This window comes from Equus quagga, chromosome 19, assembly GCF_021613505.1.
Source record: "Equus quagga isolate Etosha38 chromosome 19, UCLA_HA_Equagga_1.0, whole genome shotgun sequence".
Taxonomy (NCBI): domain Eukaryota; kingdom Metazoa; phylum Chordata; class Mammalia; order Perissodactyla; family Equidae; genus Equus; species Equus quagga.
In genome coordinates, this window is record NC_060285.1 from 25,115,900 (window position 1) to 25,128,121 (window position 12,222).

Consider the following 12,222-nt stretch of genomic DNA (forward strand, 5'->3'; position numbering starts at 1 on the left):
CTGACAACCTCCGAGGTGAGAAATTAGACACTTTCCCTTCTGCACAGAATGTACAATTAGCTGGCTATTCCTGCTTTGAAAGTAAAAAAAAAAAAAGAACTTGTCACATTTCCAACCTTCTCACCAACTGATGTGAAGATTGCCAGGAGACGGTAATTAGTTACCGACTATATGAAAGATAGAATGCACAGAATTTTAGAATTGGGAAAATGCAGGGAGAGGAAGTAAGAGAGAGGGGAGGAGGGAAGGAAGAGAGGGTGGCAGGCAGGGAGGAAGGAAAAGACAGAACCCAAGTGCAAAGCAGGCGTTCAATCTCACACGGAGTTGAACTTTGTGGGAGTTCAATTAACTATCGAGTCTTCATCAATGATAGCAAAATAATGTCTGTGTTAAAATCCAAACCATCCAACTCCCCCCTGCCCACAGGATGAGGTTCAAGCACGCTAGCCTAGCAGGCAAGGCCCTAAACAATCCGACCCCAAGTGTTAACCTGCTCTGGTTATTTACAGGAATGCTTCACTCTATTCCATCCCCTCCGCTCAAATTTCTGCAAAGACGCCTTACTAAGTCCCACTCCTGGGCCTTCAGAGATGCTCTTGTCCCATCCAGCCACTCAAATAGCTGAGCTTCATGGCCCCATCAGCCCCTCCTCCTTCGTTCGCTGGCTCACTCTGGCACACCTAGGAGCCCGGCTAGGGCGGAGAGCAGTAGCTATCAGGTCTGCAGCAGTTACTATGGACCACATTCTATTGGAAGCAATCTTTGCTTTGGATGCTAAAGAGGAATTCCTACTTCCCGGGCCATCCACTGTACTACCCACTGCTACCCCTAGGAAACAGACACAGACCTACGGGGCCAGCCAGCCTCTGCCATTGTGATAGTGGCATTTGGTTCCCGTCATCTTTGAGAGCAGAAGTGCAAAGACTAGAGAGCCCCGCCAGGAGAGGGTGGGTGGAAAGAGCAGCCTGTCGAAGGCAGCTGAGGGGGATGGGGAGGGCAGGAGTGGGGCGGGCGAGGGGAGCTGCACTCAAGACACAGGGTGTGGGGGAAGGGCTATCAGCCCACAGCGACCTTCAGGGTTGGAGCTGGGGGTGGGGGGAGAGGAAGCACATTTTTGCTGCTCCTCCTCAAGGCTTCCTGAAGGCGGGGCTCCCTGTTCTTTGCTGCACGTCAAGCTTTCCTCCGGGCGCACGCTCAGCCACGGCACTCACAGAGCCACACGTGGCCGAGGTTCAGAGCTTGCAGCGCCCCAGACTGCTAGTCACTCTGTCCCCAAATTCTTCTGGACGCTGGAAAGAAGGCCTCGATTCATACGTAGAAGCTTTGGCTTCCCAGTAACTTCATTTCCCTGACTTGGAACCAAGCTCTCCCAATAGCGGGCCCCAAACCTTGGCCCGCGTAAACCTCTCCAGAGTTTCTGGCTCCAGTAGCAGGATTCCCTTTAAATCTGAAATTACTGTGTTGAATACAGAACTGGCTCTCCTCGGCCTCCGTTCCTCTCTCCTCGTTTCCTGTTTCCTCTCCTCCCTGTCTCCTTCACGTCTACTCGGTTATCAAAGAATGGCAGGGCCACTCTCAGGAATGTTCTCAGGCCAACAGCGGAATGAGCCCAAGCCTAAGCTCTCTGGGGCGCTGGCTGCCAGGTGGCCGTCTCCCCACAAACAGCACCATAACCATTCACTAGCGTTTCTGGTGAAATTCATGTTCTTTTACGGACCCAGTTTGACTGTCTTCATCTTCCCTGCCCTCCCTTCCCAGAGTGGTTTGGAAAGCAAAGAGGGAGTGGCTGAGAAAGATTTGGATTCAGACACTCCTGCGCTTCTTAACTCTGAAACCATTCTTTGGGCTCAGGTACTCAGTTTCCCCATCTGTAAAATGGGGACAATGACAGCTATTCTGGAGTCTTGCTAGCAGGCTCCACTGAGACAATCTATGTGTAAAGAGAAGAACGTTTTATTCACCAGAATTCCCCTTAGGAAGGTAGAGCTGCGTTTGTTGAGAAAATACTTTGCTAGCAGTAGAAACCTAGATCCTTCAGCCGGAGGTGGGCGGGTCGCTCCGAGCAAGACAAAGGGAGGATTTCGTTTTCAACTGCAGGGAGGAAGTGGGGGGCCAGGAGAGGGCGGAAACCGGGGCTCCAGAAATGACTCCTCCCCATGGCACCGCCTCCCTCTACCAAAATCTTGAGTCAGGTTACCGTATTCCTGGGACACTTGAAGGAATAAGGAAACAGAGAAGTGCCCGAGTCTTGTCTCCAGGAAGCTGTGGGGCAGAAGGATGATAGGCTAGCATTTCAGGAACAGAGAGGTGGAGGCAGAGAACACCTAAGGACAGAAGACACAGGGGCGATCCTGGGAGGGGTATTGGACCATCAAAGGCTGGGAATCTCAGAACGGGATTTTCAGGGGTAGGGGGCGCCAGTCACAGCCTGGTTAAGCAGGCAAGAAACTGTCGCTTATTATTATTATTCCCTGTTTCATGCTTTCCCAGGTCTTTCCTTGTTGATCTGCAGTCTCAGTTTAGACATTCCTTCCTTCAGGAAACCTTCTCTGATTTCCTGAATGTGCGTTAGAACCTTCGACTCTGAGCCCCTCCCATGCGTTCTCATCATAAGTGTTTTCTCCCCTGAGTTAGAATTGCTTATTGGGGTCTCTGGTCTCCTACTAGACTATATGCTCCATTGGGTCAAAGCTAAATCTTTTGACGCCACTGTGTTTCCAGAGCTGGTGCAGCACCTTACACATCGCTGGTTCTCAATATGCATCCAGTGCATGACAGTATAGTAGAAAAAGCAGAGTCTTTGGTATCCCGTAAAAACCAGGTTTGGATCTTGACTGTTACACTTAAAAGCTGTGTAACTCTGGGCATTTTACTTAACCTCTCTGAGCCTCACTCATCACTGTAAATAGGATGGAAGGTGCAGGGTGAGTGTGAGGATGGGCTGGGAGGATATGCAGAACTTGGTGCCTGGCTGCAGTCGGTGCTCAGCAGATGTCAGTTCCTCAACGCAGTCTCTCATATTTAGTCCATGTCTTCCATCCACACATCCCCACCAAGTCAAAGCGCTCAGCACCTTACAAACTCCTGCTCTGTCTCTTTACTTCACACTGTTTCTCTTGGATTTATTAAGCTCTTCCTGTGCACTAGAAAATATTCCAAACCAGGAGTCAGCAAACTGCAGCCCGCGGGCCACATCTAGCCGGGAAGCTGTTTTTCTACTGTCTGTGAACTAAGAAAGGTTTTTACATTTTTAAGTGATTGGAGAAAAAAAATAAAAAGAAGACTATTTCATGACACATGAAAATTATTTGAAATTCAAATTTCGATGTCCATAAATAAGTTTTATTGGCACGCAGCCCCGCTCGTTCTTTTTCCTATTGTCTACGACGGCTTTTGCACTAAAGCGGCAAAGTTGAGTAGTGGTGACAGAGACCGTATGGCCCACAAAGCCGAAAAAATTTACCATCTGGCCCTTTACATAAAAAGTTTGCAAAGCCACGTTCTAAGCAGTTTCCTGGTCGATGATGATGAAGCCGTAAGAGCTGTATGGAGTGGGTACAATTGCTACCCTCGCTTTACAGTTGAGGAGCATGAGGTGGAAAGAGGTTAAGTGACACACCCAAGGTTACACAGCTTGTAAATACAGTTGGGGTCAAATCTCTACTGTCTCTGAAGTGGTAAGGTGACTGGGGACAATCGTAAACAGCCCTGCACGCCACGCTGGGGAGTGATGTGATAAAGTGAAATCTTAAGGCGATCACTGTGGCCACTGACTGGAAGGACACAGAGGGGTGGGAGAAGTGGCTGAGAGTGGGGATTAAGAATTTGAACTCCGGAGCTCAGCTTCCTGCGTTTGATTGCAGACAGCCACTTATCTGTGTGACCTTGGGCAAGTTACTCAACCTCTCTCTGCCTGATTTCCTCAGCTCTACAATGAGGGGAATTAGATTCTTCCTTATGGGTTGTTGTGAAGATTGGAATGGAAATTTTGTCCTATTAATCAGCCTTTAGGCATGGAGCAGCCCCTCGATGTTAGCTATGGTTATGCCTGTTATTCATCCCGACAAGAGGCTGCTGCGCCCTCTCTGTTCCAGGAGCCATTCCAGGCAACCAAAATACAAAGAGGAAAAAAGACAAAATAACCAGACCTGCTTGCTGCCCTTAAGGAGCACATGGTCCACCGAGGGGGCCAGGAGAGTGGATCACGACCTGGGAGCGGTGTCACAGGGCCTATGGTGGGCTATTACGGGGACAAAGACAGGAAGCACCTCATTCGGGCTCTCCCTTCTGCGGCTCACATTCTCACTCCTTCCTGAACACACCAGGCATCCTGCTGGGTTTGCCCCAGGCCTCCTCTCCCCAGGCACTGTGCTGGCCTGAATGGAAAATAATCCAAGTACAGGCAATTGTCCAGTGCCCAGGCACGGGGCTGCGTCTGGAAGACTGGACAGCACAAACCAGCCCAGGTTACAAGGCCCCTGGGAGAATCTGGGCAGGAGCATAACTTGGCTACTTCCACCAGCCAGATCACAAAACAACAAATTCACAGGAAGGGCTATTGATGCTGAAAAAGCCTATCAGGTTCCAACCTTTTATTTGTCATACTAATGTGCCTTTGAGGTACAGCAAGAATCCAGGGTAATTAAGAATTTTATCATGTTATGTGCCAGCATCTCCTGCTTGCCATGGTATTTTTTTTACTACGAGTTATTAGTTTTTGATTTGTCATTTACAAGTGTGTAATTATGTGTATGCATATGTAGCGATGCATGGGAAAGGGCTGGAAAGGTACACTAGTGGCTTTCAACTGGGACGGGGGTGGGGCAACTGGAGCATGGAAGGGGAAAGGGGACGCTGTTTATTAGTATCACCTAACTTTCTTCCCCCTCAAATCCTCATGCTTGCCCTTCCTCCATGCGTAGAATATCTTAAGCATATGCATATTTTAAAAGCTCCCCAAGAGGCCGGTCCAGTGACGCAGCGGTTAAGTTCGCGTGCTCTGGTTCAGCGGCCCAGGGTTCACCGGTTTGGATCCCAGGCACGGACCTAGCACTGCTCATCAAGCCATGCTGTGGCAGGCATCCCACATATAAAATAGAGGAAGATGGGCATGGATGTTAGCTCAGGGTCAATCGTCCTCAAAAAAAAAAGAGCTCCCAAATAATTCTGACATATGTCTCTCCCTTCCACCCTCATCCCCTGCCTGATTTATAGCCATTAATATACACCAAATGTTAACAGGAGTTACATCTGAGTGTTGGGATGATAACTGTAAAAAAACTTTTCATCTTTTTGCTTTGCTAGCATGATTAAAATTCCACCATGAACGTGTACACTAGCATAGTAGTTAAATGTGTTGGTTCCGGAACCAAACTATCCACGTTTAATCCTGATCACGGCAGGTCACTGTGCCTCAGAGATGTCATCTGTAAAAGGAGAAAACTAATAGTAGCTGTCTAATTAGCTTGTTGTGAGAAGTAAATAACTTAATACATAGAAAGTTCTGAAAACAGCGCCTGGCACACGTGATGCTCAATATGAGTTGCCCATTATTATGAAAACATAAGAAAAAATTGGCAATATGTGTTTTAGTTGTAGAAAATTTTGAAAATAAAAAATATAAAGAAGGAAGGGAAAGGAATCCATGATGTGTGCACATTTTTGACGCTTACGGAAGCTGGATGGCAAGCCCACGCTATAAAGTCCCCATCTGTGAAATGAGAAACAACAGACTCACTGGGAGGGGGATACAGAGAGACGTGAAAGTGCTTCGTAAACTTGAAGTGAACTGAAAAAGTGAGGAATGGTTGTTACGATCAGGAGTAGGATTCATGCAGCATTGAAGGAAAGGCACACCAGCTGGCGGCCACGAAGGCCAGCGGCAACAGGAAGGAGGTGGCTGGGCTTCCCCTTCCGGCTCATTGGTTCCAGCCCAGAAACCCCACCCTGGCTGGACAGAGAAGATTGAGCCTTATTGAAAGGCACCCCAACCATTCTCCTTTTTGTCAGACGTTAAAGGTACTCTCTGCTTTGTATATGCGTTTCTCTTTCTTCTCTCCCAGTTCATTCTTGTCTTTGGCATCTCTGTCATTACTTTTACAGTTTACATTTTACATCTGTCATTACATTACAAGTTACAGGCAACCTCATAGCAAATATTCATTGACGCCAGGCACTGTTCTAAGACAGCCTGTAGTAACTCATTTATCCTCCAAGCAACTCTAGGAGATAGACATTTTTGTATTATCTCCATTTTACAGAGGAGGAAACTGAGGCACGGAGGGGTTAAGCAACTTGCACAGTCTGTAGGAGGTGGATCCAAGATTCAAACTCCCGCAGTGCGGCTGCAGATCGTTGATGCTCTTAGTCACTAGGCCAGAATTCCTTTCAAACTTGATGACAATCACGACAATTAGAGGAGAGGCTCCAGGAAGCCCATCACAGAGCAGGCCTCTAAGTTCTCAAGTAACTACTCCGTGCAGAGGACTTGCTGAGACTGGGATGGAGGTCCCACATCTGCCGGCTAACCTCAGCCCTGAGACCCTGTTTGAGTTCAACAGGCCTAGGGGAGCCAGAAGGGAAGTCCGGGCAATCTGGCTCCACAGCCTGTCCTGCTTCACGAACTGTCTTGAAAGGAGCACAAATTGGTAAAGGATTTTCAGAAACAAACGTTGAAGCAGGATGTTGGTGTTCATGGAGACGCCACATTCAGAATCAGTTTCCAACTCTTGCTCCTGGCAATTGGTGAGTAAGACCATAAACACTTCAGTGTCCAGAAGCAAGCTGCCAAAGGCCCTCTGTTTCAGGAAGAACGCCTGGCCCTCTCTGCTGGGAGAGCAGCCGAGATCATCGGATGCAGGTGACGTCCGCTGCTCTGACAATTCCTGGGATCCGTTCCTCTAAGATTTTGGATGGCCTATGCTCTGGAGGTGGCCTTTCCTCTCCAAGAACATGACGTCACTCTCCAATACTAAGCCTCAAATGCTTTGCAGATTTTCTGGGGTGACTATTTCCTGTGTTCTGAGACCCCAGGTGGTGAGAGCTTTCTGCCTAAGAACTGTGGACAGCATTTACATGGAAAGCTGCTTACATCAGTCAGGACGTGCTTGGTGGCAAGTAACAGAAAACACAGCCCAAACTGCTGTACACAATAAAGGGGAGGTTATTGGCTCATGTAACTGGACGGTCTCTGGATAGATTACAGGTGAGAACGGAGATAGTGACTCGACCATGTCACAAAACAGCTGGCTTTCTCTTTATCTTTCCTCTGCTTTCCATGATGTCAAATTCATCCTAAGGCTGGTTCCTCTCAAAGGAGCAAGAAGACTACTAGATGCCTCAGGAGGCATGCTTCCTTGCTCATTTCTAGCAGAAGGGGTAGCTGCCTCAAATTATTGAATGAAGGTCCTGGGCCTCTGATTTGATCATCCAAGGTCATATGCCCACCCCTGAACCAATCACTGTGGCCATGGGAATAAGCAGACCAAAATTGGTTGGTTGGTTGGTTGGTTTTCAGTTGTCGTGTGTATATGTATGTTTTAACTGAAGGTCCCTGACTGTTCCTGCAACCATGGGTAAAGGGGAGGGGAACCAGTCCCCACAGGGAGGGGGGGTCATTTCTGCAGCGTTCCCTTTACACACAGAACTAAACAGAAGAGCAGTCACTATTGTGGTTAGAAGTTGGCAGTATGGGAAGAGGGAGGAACAAGTGGTGAGTAGGGATGTTATTGAAAAAATATAGACCCTCCCTAAACTGCAATGCCTAGGGGACACTTGCTCTGCTTCAACCCAAGAGGAATCAGAAAATGGAAAGTGGTTTATGGAGCCCAGAACCATCAGGGACAGAGGGAAGAGGAAGGGCCTTGGGGTGGAGGGCTGTTTGGCAACTAGGAGGAAGAGGTCACCCTCTCCCTGCTGGACTCCCCCCTCCCTCAGGTCTGGCAGGAAGGGGCAGCCTACAACACCGGCGGGCAGGTCTGGGGCTGCCAGATGCTCCAGGCAGGGCACTGGAGAGGGCTCACAAAGGCTGCTCTCCAGAGAGAAACGGCGCTGCCTCCCAGCTTCTGTGCCAGGGTGCAGTGGTCCTTGACCTCCTCCTAGCAGTCTGCTTGTAATGCATGCTCCATCCCCAGCAGCTTCTTCTTTTTTTAAAATAATTAATTAATTAATTAATTTTTTTATTGCAGTAACATTGGACTATAACGTTATATAGCTTTCAGGTGTACATTGTAATATATTTCGAATTCTGTGTAGATTACATCATGTTCACCACCCAAAGACTAATTATAGTCCATCATCACACATCTGAGCCTCATCACCCCTTTTGCCCTCCCTTCTCCGCCCTTCCCCTATGGTAACCACCAATCCAGTGTCCATTGATATGTGTTTGTTTGTTGTTGTTTTTATCTCTTACTTATGACTGAGATCACAAGGTATTTGACTTTCTCCCTCTGACTTATTTCACTTCATGTAATACACTCAAGGTCCATCCATGTTGTCACAAATGGCCGGATTTCATCATTTCTTATGGCTGAGTAGTATTCTATCATGTATAAATACCACATCTTCTTTATCCATTTGTCCTTTGATGGGCACCTAGGTTGCTGTCAAGTCTTGGCTATTGTGAATAATGCTCCAGCAGCTTCTTCTTGATGGCATCCTCAGAGCTGGCATAGATCATTCTGCTCTTAAGGAGTGCAGACTCAGGAGTCCAGAAGATAAACACCAGGTCCTCCTTTTATTTTCCTCAGTCTCCTAGTTTGCATCATAGAGGATGTAGAGGCAGTCCTTGTTTGGCAGTGTCTTGACAAAGATGGCATGGGGTCATCGCCAGCCTAGCCCACATCACCTACCAGGATCTCCTGGCCCTTCTTCCAGAGAATCTTCTTGTTCTTGTTCAGGCAGAAGAGCACCACCTTCTTATGCTTCTTCACCTCCTCTGGCATCGATGGTTTGGGTGCCTGCATGTCATTGAACACTTTAATGAAGCCATAAGAATCAGCCATGCTGGAAGCCATGTTTCTGGAAGTAAAAGGGAGATGGAAAGGAGAGCCAGAAAAGATGAGAGCATGGCACTGCTGCCGGGACCGCACTCAGACCATGACTGCTTTCAGTCAATCAATCTACCCCTGGATTTGGAAAGAATATTTTTCATTAGGTATATTTTTGTGGTGTCATAAGCTCCCTAGTATCCTGTTCCATTGACTTCTTCCATGGCCTTTTCTGGTGTCATTGAAAATACCAAATATGGTTCAATAAAGTAAATGGCAATTGCTCAAGTCAAAAACCTTGGAATCATTCTTGACTCCTTCATTTCTCTCACTCAGCCCCATATCCAATCTATCATCAAACTCTATTAGCTCTACTACAAGATATGTGCAGAATCTGACCCCTTCTCCCCTTATCCACAGTGTCACCCTCGTCTAAGCTATGATCATCTTCCATCAAAATATTGCAATAACCTTCTACTTGGTCTCTTCCTACTTGCTGACCTTATCTATGGAGAAGGCAGAGTAATCCTTTTAAACAGTAAGTCATATCATGTTACTCCTCAGCTCAAAAGCCCCCAGTGGCCCCCACATCCACAGAAAAGCCAAAAGACCTAACAATGGCCTAAGAGACACTTCCTGTGCTAGCTTCTTACCTCATCAGTCTCATCTCCTATTACTCTCTCTTCACTCACTCTGCTTCAGGCAGACTGGCTTCTTGCTTCATCCCCAAACTATCAAGTAGGCGCCTGCCTTAGGCCTTGGTATGTGCTATCTCCTCAGCCAGCAATACCCTTCTTCCTAATGTTTTCTTAGCTCTTTCCCTTTGTTCAACAGAGATGTTATCAGACAGATCTGCGTGACAACACTGTATGAGAACACACCTAGTCTATCTTTAAGCCAGTGACCTTGCTATATTTTTCATAGCACTTACCGTTACCTAAAATAGTCAAGCATTTGTTTACATGTCATTTTTCTCCCCTCCTAGAATAAAAGTTCTATGATAGCAAGGTTACTCACCACTATGGCCCCTATATCTAGAACAGTGAAGGCATTCAAGAAATAGATATTGAGGATGAATGAAATATTTTGAACAAATACTACACAAAAAAGGAAATGGCTAACAACAGATGAAAAAATATTCCATCTTTCCAATAAGCAAAGAAATTGGCCAAAACAATATTTTTGCTATTAAATTGGCAAGAACAATCAAATAGTAAATCCATTGTTGCTGATAAGGCAATGAATTCGGCATTTTCAAGTATTATTGGTAGCCAGTCTCATTGATTCATTTAATAGATATTTATTGGGTATCTACTATATACCAACCATTGTGCAATTTTCCAGTATATACTCTAATCCATAATAAGGTTCAAAATCTGTGTATTAGTTAGAATAGACTAGGTTAGCTGTGGTAACAAATTAACTCTGGAATCCTAGTAGTTTACCATAACAAACGTTCACTTCTTGCTCACTCAACATACCTGCCTCAGGTTGGTAGAGAGGTAGGGCTTACATGTCACTTCCTCTCACATTTCATTGGCCAGAACTGGTCACATGGCCCTACCCAATGACAAGGAGGCCGAGAAGTGAGGTTTTCTGCATGCCCAAAAGGAGCAGAGAAATAGGTGTTGGTAAATATTAACAACGTCTACCACAGCCCTTATCAAGAAATCTTACCACTCTACTGGAATAACCTGAAGCACATAAAAAGCTACATTAAGGAAAATCTTCATTCATATCTTACTCATTATTTTGATAGTTTGAAAGAATATTAAATATTGAATAACAAGGGACTAGATAATTGAATTATAGTTTATGCATATATAATAGATTATTATGCAGTCGTAAAAGTGATAGTGAAGAATATATATATAAAATAATTTTAAAATAGTAAGTAAAAATTAGAAAACAAATGAAATGGATGAGGAGATTATAACACCATAAAAATATACCTAATGAAAAAAAAATTTTTTTTTTTTTTTGGTGAGGAAGATTGTCACTGAGCTAACATCTTTGCCAATCTTTGTCTACGTTGTATGTGGGATGCTGCCACAGCATGGCTGATGAGTGGTGCATAGGTCCACACCTGGGATCTGAGCATGCACTCTTAACCATTATGCCACAGGGTGGCCCCTCAAAAATATTCTAAAATAATGTATAAAATTGTGTTCATTCAACAAGTACCTCCTAGATACCAGGCCCTGCAGATTCAGAGATAAAACTCACTGTATTTGGCTAGGAGGTGCTATAGTCCTAGAAGAATGTTTAGAATTGGCTGACAGAAACCCCTGTCTAAAATCAGGACAGTTATTCTGATAATTTTATGGATGCACATAAAGCATGGACTTTTACTCCCTTTTGACTTGAACCACCCAGAGAGTTAGAGACAGTGATTCACCGTTCATTCCACAGATAGTTACTAAACATGCACTAAGTGGGTGACAAAGATAATCAAGACGCCAGACCATGCTCCCTGACCTCGGAGGGCTTACACGCTAGCTGGAATGCTGCTTGTCAGACAAGCCTGGTCCTTGCTGGCTTCAACTTCTGTCCCAAATAACTCCTTTATATAATGGTCCATATCAGACCTGTGAAAGTTCCTGGTGCCTAAAATAGTGCCTGGCATAGAGTCGGTATCCTGTAAATTCTGGTGTTTTCCCCAAACCTATTCTACTTATAGGCTTTCCATCTCAGTTGATGACATCTACACGCTCATTGCTCCGGTCAAAAATGTGGAGTCTATCTTGACTCCGCTCTTTCTCTCACACCCCACATCAAACCTGGCAGAAAATCCTACAGGTCCCGCCTTCACAATGTATTCCGGAATTGGACCACTTCTCGTTCCTGCCGCTGCCGCCATCCTGATCCAAGTCACCATCATCTTTCGCCCTGTCTCTGCGTGCTATGGTCTGAATGTTTGTGTGCCCCAAAATTGCTATGTTGAAACCCTCATGCCCAATGATAGGAGGTATTATGAGATGGGGCCTTTGGGAGGTGATTAGGTCATGAGGGTGGAGCCCTCATGAATGGGATTAGTGCCCTTATAAAAGAGACCGCAGAAAGATCCCTTGCCCCTTCTCCCATGAGGTTACAGCCAGAAGACGGCCACCTGGGCTCTCACCAGACACTGAATCTGCCAGCACCAGGATCTTGGGCTCCTCAGTTTCCAGAACTGTAATAAATAAATGTCTGTTATTGATGAAATATTCAATTTATTGAATTTTTGTTACAG

General features: G+C 46.0%; 1 pseudogene; it reads right to left on the minus strand.

Annotated features, from left to right (window-relative positions):
• Positions 1–7,955: 7,955 nt before the first annotated feature.
• On the minus strand, positions 7,956–9,017 carry LOC124230559 (cofilin-1-like; annotated as a pseudogene).
• Positions 9,018–12,222: the final 3,205 nt, after the last annotated feature.